General features: G+C 41.0%; 1 pseudogene; it reads left to right on the top strand.

Moving 5' to 3' along the window:
* Positions 1–3013: 3013 nt before the first annotated feature.
* On the top strand, positions 3014–5508 carry LOC113575482 (perforin-1-like; annotated as a pseudogene).
* The last annotated feature ends 492 nt before the right edge of the window (positions 5509–6000 follow it).

Raw genomic sequence — 6000 nt, 5'->3', positions numbered from 1 at the left:
TTAGAATTAGAGGAATGGCACATTTAAAGTGTTATAGTGCAATGTTTTGTCCCCAGCAACTAGCCTGGAATGGCATGAGTCCTCAGCGCCCCTCCTCCCTGATCCTCTCTAGCTTGTCCAGGACCGTCAGCACCCAACTCTCCACTGGGGGGCGCTCTACAGCCTGTCCTGGCCCCAGTGCACACAGAGTGACCACACTCACTTTCTTTATCGTGACGATGATCTGAAATGCGCGTTTAAGCTTGTCTCCTTGCAGAAGGAGATGAGTAGTAACCCCTTCCAAGGACACTGAAGAAGAGGAACAGAGAGCACCTTCTCTGGAGTCAAAGGCGTTTTCTCTAAATCCAGCCTGGAGATGTTTGCAGTAATGAGTCTCCGTTCATGAAGCCTCGTATGGACTCCAGTGAGAAAGGAGACAAGTATGGCGTTGAGTATCAAGGAGGATACACTGAAGTTCTAGACCTTTTGGGAGAGGTTCAACATTCAGGATCTGGCTGAACAGATTGGCCTCTCACACTGAAGTACAGGAACTTTTTAAGAGATTTTACTTGCTAATAATTAATATGATAATGTAAAACTATTAAAACTTAATGGTTTTACTTAATGCAAAATGTGTTACTGCTAAGCTTTCTTTAGATTGAGTTGTTTATTTTTATCATAATGATTATATAATGTTGAACAAATGTCCACAATACAATTGAATAGAAAGGATTTAATCTACTGTATTAACAGCACCCTTAAGTAAAGTCTTGCCAGTTCCTCTAACTGTGTAATAAAAGAAAACAATCATATCATGCCCCCCTTTCCAAAGAAACCTACCCACACTCAAGGGGCATTCCAGTCCACAGAGTTTCTAAGTAGTGTGGCCCTTATGTCCCCTACACGATCACCACGTGATGGGTGAAGGGAACTGCAGTTGATTAAACACCTTCATTCACAATGCCCTGCCACCTCATCATGCAGAAGATACTATGCATGATATATTATATATATATTTGTTGTTCTTTGTTTTTGTCTACATTATATTTTACAGGGAAAAGCAATATCTGGTTGATGTTGGCTGCATAGCCAATAGTATTTATCTCAGGATAAGTAACTATGTAAAAGTTAACAAGCTAAATAATTTTTCCAGGTGATTTTGCAAATTTCTAAGCAGTTTACTGCTAAATCATTTATAGTAAACTCTATCATATTCTTATCTATTTGTTGCTCTCTGATAGCCAAGACAGTCAGCAGGCTGAATTTACTCCAAGATCTTGATGAAGCATGCAATAATTGATGGGTAAAAGAACACAATGGGATGAGATGCAGTAACTGATTGGTAAACCTTCATGTCAATGTCCTACATAGTGAAACCGTGTTATACAATACTCCCTTTGCAGATCCTTATCAACTGAATGTTTTCACTTTGCAAGGAACTACTAAGGCAATTGGAATGCACCTTAAGATTACCTGGCTTACGGATCACCTCACACATCTCTTCGGCATTCAGTTTAAGATCTGCGGAAAGCACTTCACCTTTCTGAGGTCTTGCTATTTCCTTTCAAGTGCAGTTCCAAGCTGTCTGTTTCCTATGGATTACCTCCTGTGTTTATGAATCTGCCTCTTTGTTTTTCTACTTTTGACTATAAAGGTTGGTGTTCTGGTTGCAAAATTCTGCATTCTGGGTTTTTTATCTTTTTTATGGGTTTGGGTTTTTTCACACTTTGTTTTTGCATCTCCACTCCCTGGTCATTCCACATGACTCATTAGCACCTTTGTCCTCCTGTTCACTCCCCATGCTTTTATTTATAACACAACGTTTGCTATGCCATTATTTTGTCTGAACACTGTAATAAATATTGCACTCTATGCAGTGCTTTGAATATGCTGTACTTTTTGAATGAAAAACAACTGTAATGTTTAAACATCAATTTTAGACCTATTGTTTGCCAGAGCACAGCAGTGCGCATGCCATGGTCACCCTGTGCAAATCTAACACATGTAGGTCAGTGTATAAACTCATGCTAGAGTAATGGTACAAGCATGACCTCCTGTTGCTCTATAGGCTGAGTTCCCTATGAATGCTCTGGTAAAATATTTGCTTCTCATGCAGCATTTTTTCATCCCTGCATAAGCTTGATCTGAAAAGGATTTTATGTTTGCATTTATGTCTCCTCAAATCTCATTATTGGACTGGGGTTTAATACACAAAAATGACCTCCTGACATGCAGTGTGCAAATAACGCCTACCAACAATCCAGCAAAGCCATGCAGATAAGGTGGTTAGTTCTGCGGCAGAGAGCTCTGATCTGAGATCTGCTCTTCCCACAGCTGAGAATTTAGAAGTGGCAAATAAGATAGATATATGCATGCGTGTGGGGGGTTGCCAAGCCTGGTTGCAGTGGTCCACTACTGAGTAGAGGTTAGTTTCAACCCTTTTTCCACGTTATTATTTCTACATACACATAGGCATAAGCAAATGTGGCACAAATTACCATGGAGATTTCATACATACATACATTTCTGGATAAGGAATTATGGGTTGTAAATATCAGAAGTTGGAAGGAATAATCAAAAACAAACAATCATAAGGCACGTGATTTCTGGCTTACATGCAGAAGAAATTCACTTCTCCCATCCCAGGTCTTGCATTAACACAGTCTTCAGGTCTGTGAGCTTAGATACTAAGAATGTGTCATTTCTAAGAGGTTTCAAAGCAGGCTTGCCTACGCTGGGCCAGAACAGACGGCTTGGACACAATCCAGGATGTAATAGGAAACTGGCAACCTTGTAAGGGAAAGATTATTATTTTTGAGCAATGAATAACTAGCTTTTGTGAAGTCAATTCCCAGAACTGTCTCAAAAAATGTTCTGTACCTTGACCTCACATGTTTTTTAAGTGTACTGTACATCATTAAATGAACCTAATCTCGTTTGTCAGAGCTGCCTGCCTGACTTCATAAGTGTGTGTCAAAGGTAAACTGACTTAAAAGAGGGAAAGGCAGAGCGAGTATGCATATCAAAGGTAGGGAAACATTCCTCTGCATCTATTGCGTTTCTACCAGGATATAATTCATGTTATGCTGTGAATATTTTAGCGAAAGTAATGAGCCGTCAAAATGTATGTTCTTTTTTTTTTTAGCAAATATGCGGATCTGACTTTATTATTTAGGCCACAGTTGTTAAAATGAGCTGTATCTTTAACATGCAAGATGAAAGTTTTTTAAAAAAGTAGATAGTTAAACCCTGACATTAAATCACTTTTTGCTTCCACTGGAAAACACCAAGAGTGTTTGCTCCCTTTTTGCAAAAGTCTCCTGTATAGATTATGATTATTTCTCTGTTAGATTGGACTGAACCTGAATGAGCAAGAAAAACAGAAATGACTGAAAAAGCCTTGGTACAGAAGATATGGTGGCTCTGTGCCCAGGTTTTACTTCTCTCTCAAGTTTCTTTAAGCTGTAGGCCTGGCACTTTACAGAAGTGTCTCGCAGCGCCTTTTGTGCCGGGTCACAATTTGGTTGGTGAGGGTTTTGACGTGGTAACACTGCAGCATAAAGGGGCATATGTGAGTGACATGCAGACCTTCCTGACACCCTCGAACTCCTGCACACTGTGTGAAAACAGACACATGGGCTCTCAGCTGCAGAAGGTTCCTCTGTCTGTGCTGGACTGGCGCGCCTTCAGCAGGTGCAACCTTGACATCTCCAGCGCCGTCTTCACCTCCATTGGCGCTCTGTTGGAGAGCTCCAAGAACGTCATCGAGAATGACTGGAAGGCCGACTTGGATCTCGTAAGCCTGGTGCAGCTGCAGCTCGCAGGCAGCAAGTCCTCTGAGTCGGGTTTCGCAACGTCAAGAGTCAAAGTTGACAAGACTTACTTCTCCTCCCATGAGTTAAGCTGCACTTACTACAGGTCAGGTTTAATTGCTGTCAATTGTTACGCATTACCAGTGATATATGATGACTTGCTGTTTGCAAGCACTTGTGCATGCATGTGTGTGTGTGGCGCACTCTGCTTTTTCCTTTGTTGCTGGATTGTTGAGAAATCTACAATATATTTGTATAGACATCGTTTGCAAATTATTAATGTGTTGATAAATTAAATTAAATAATGTCCAACCATAGTGTTAGTGTTCTACTTGATAATTCTTTAAAAATTTGAACATCAGTGAATTGCAACAGACATAACTTAGCAAACTAGGAAAGACAAACTAACCCCCACCCCAAAAAAAACAACCCCCCACAAAAAACAGGTTTGTAATTTTTCATTTTTTTTCCTCTTCTGTTTTCAGTTGCCGAGTCTCACACCCTACCCCTCTCAGTTCAGAGTTCCACCAGCACCTTCTCTCTCTGCCGAACAGCAGCACAGCTGATGCCATGCAACAATAGCGCAGTTTTATTGACATATATGGGACCCACTATATTCGGCAGGTCACCCTTGGGGGCAAATATAAGAGGGTGACCTCAATTCGCACATGCTTGACAACCCTCAACAGTGTCTCCACCAGTGAGGTTAAGGATTGTCTCAACGTAGGTCTAAAAGTAGGGCTTGGGATAGTTGATGCCTCCAGCTCTGGGAAAAAGTGTGAGAACATCTTGCTGAACCGAGACAGCATGACGGGTTTCAGTGAGGGCTATATGAACCACATGACCAAGGTTTCTGGTGGGAACGGATGGCTAGGAGAAATTTCATTGACGAGAAACAACTCTGATGGCTTCTACACTTGGATTGGCAGCCTCAAAAATACTCCAGACATCATATCCTATTCTCTCGAACCTCTGCATTATCTGGTGAAAGATGCAGCCGTGAAAAGAAACCTACAAACCGCCATAGAACGATACATTATGGAAAACGGGCAGCCAAAAAATCAGCCATCTCCAGGGTGTGGTTGGAATAAACCCAACATCTCTCCAAACTGCTGCCCTTTAAGTGCCCGGAGAGGAGTGCTGGGGGTGACTGTGATCAGAGCTTGGGGACTGAAAGGTGACCCAGTGGGCCGGACTGAGGGCTATGTCAAACTGTGGTACGATGGCAACTACAGACAAACCCACTGGATCAGATCAAACAGTCCATGGTGGAACCTGCATTACGACTTTGGGAACGTCTACACTGGTCACCACCTTAAACTGGAGGTATGGGATAAAGACGTTCAACATGATGACCACCTTGGAGGCTGCTGGGTCAGTCTGAGAAGAGGGTTCCATAAGCACAGCTGCGGACTTAAGCACGGTGGAGTCGAGATTTCTTTCAACCTGCAGTGTGATCCACATCTAACCGGGTCTTTCTGTGATATCTACTGGCCTTACCCATAGCAACAAATCCTGTTTTTCCATTGTCTCTGAAAAAAAAATACAGCAAAAAATAGTTTTATTATGATGTAATTGATCCAATATATACACTGTAATGAGTAATACATTAATCACAGTGCCTTGCAATAAATGCAATACTATTTGACTACAAATAGTATTTGTGCCACCATGTATAAAAAGAAATTCAAATAAAGGCAAAGCAAAAAAAGAAAAATATTAAACTAGCTGTTTGTATAGAATCCAGTCCATGGAAGTCTATGCGTCATTGCAATCTGCTTGACTAAGAATTGATAAAGGCCTGTCTTCAGAAATACTTATTATATGTTGTACCATATTGCAACACAATATTGTGAAGTGCAAGTAATTAAAATGATGTGTTTTGCACCAACAGGATCTACTCCTGGTTGTAAGATAAGTCAGTTGTAACTTTCTGGGTGTAACTATGATTATTGCAGCAACAGGTCACAACACTGGGTGTAAAATAGACATCTAGCCAGTAGCACATGTAAAGGCAGATTATATGATGAATCTGTGGAACCTGCTTTAAATCTGCAATGGTATATTGGTTATGATGCAGACATTGCAGCTATCCTCTAAATGTCTATAATGATGCAGAGCTTATTGAGAGATTTTAGACTTAGCATGTTCATTATAAGATAAATGAGTTCTGTTCTGATTGGCTGCCTTGTATTGTGCATCATTTCAA

The sequence above is a fragment of the Electrophorus electricus genome, chromosome 24 (genome assembly GCF_041902795.1).
Source record: "Electrophorus electricus isolate QZ-2024a chromosome 24, ASM4190279v1, whole genome shotgun sequence".
Classification (NCBI taxonomy): domain Eukaryota; kingdom Metazoa; phylum Chordata; class Actinopteri; order Gymnotiformes; family Gymnotidae; genus Electrophorus; species Electrophorus electricus.
The sequence above is the reverse complement of the archived record's forward strand: the minus strand, read 5'-3'. Positions and strand labels throughout refer to the sequence as shown.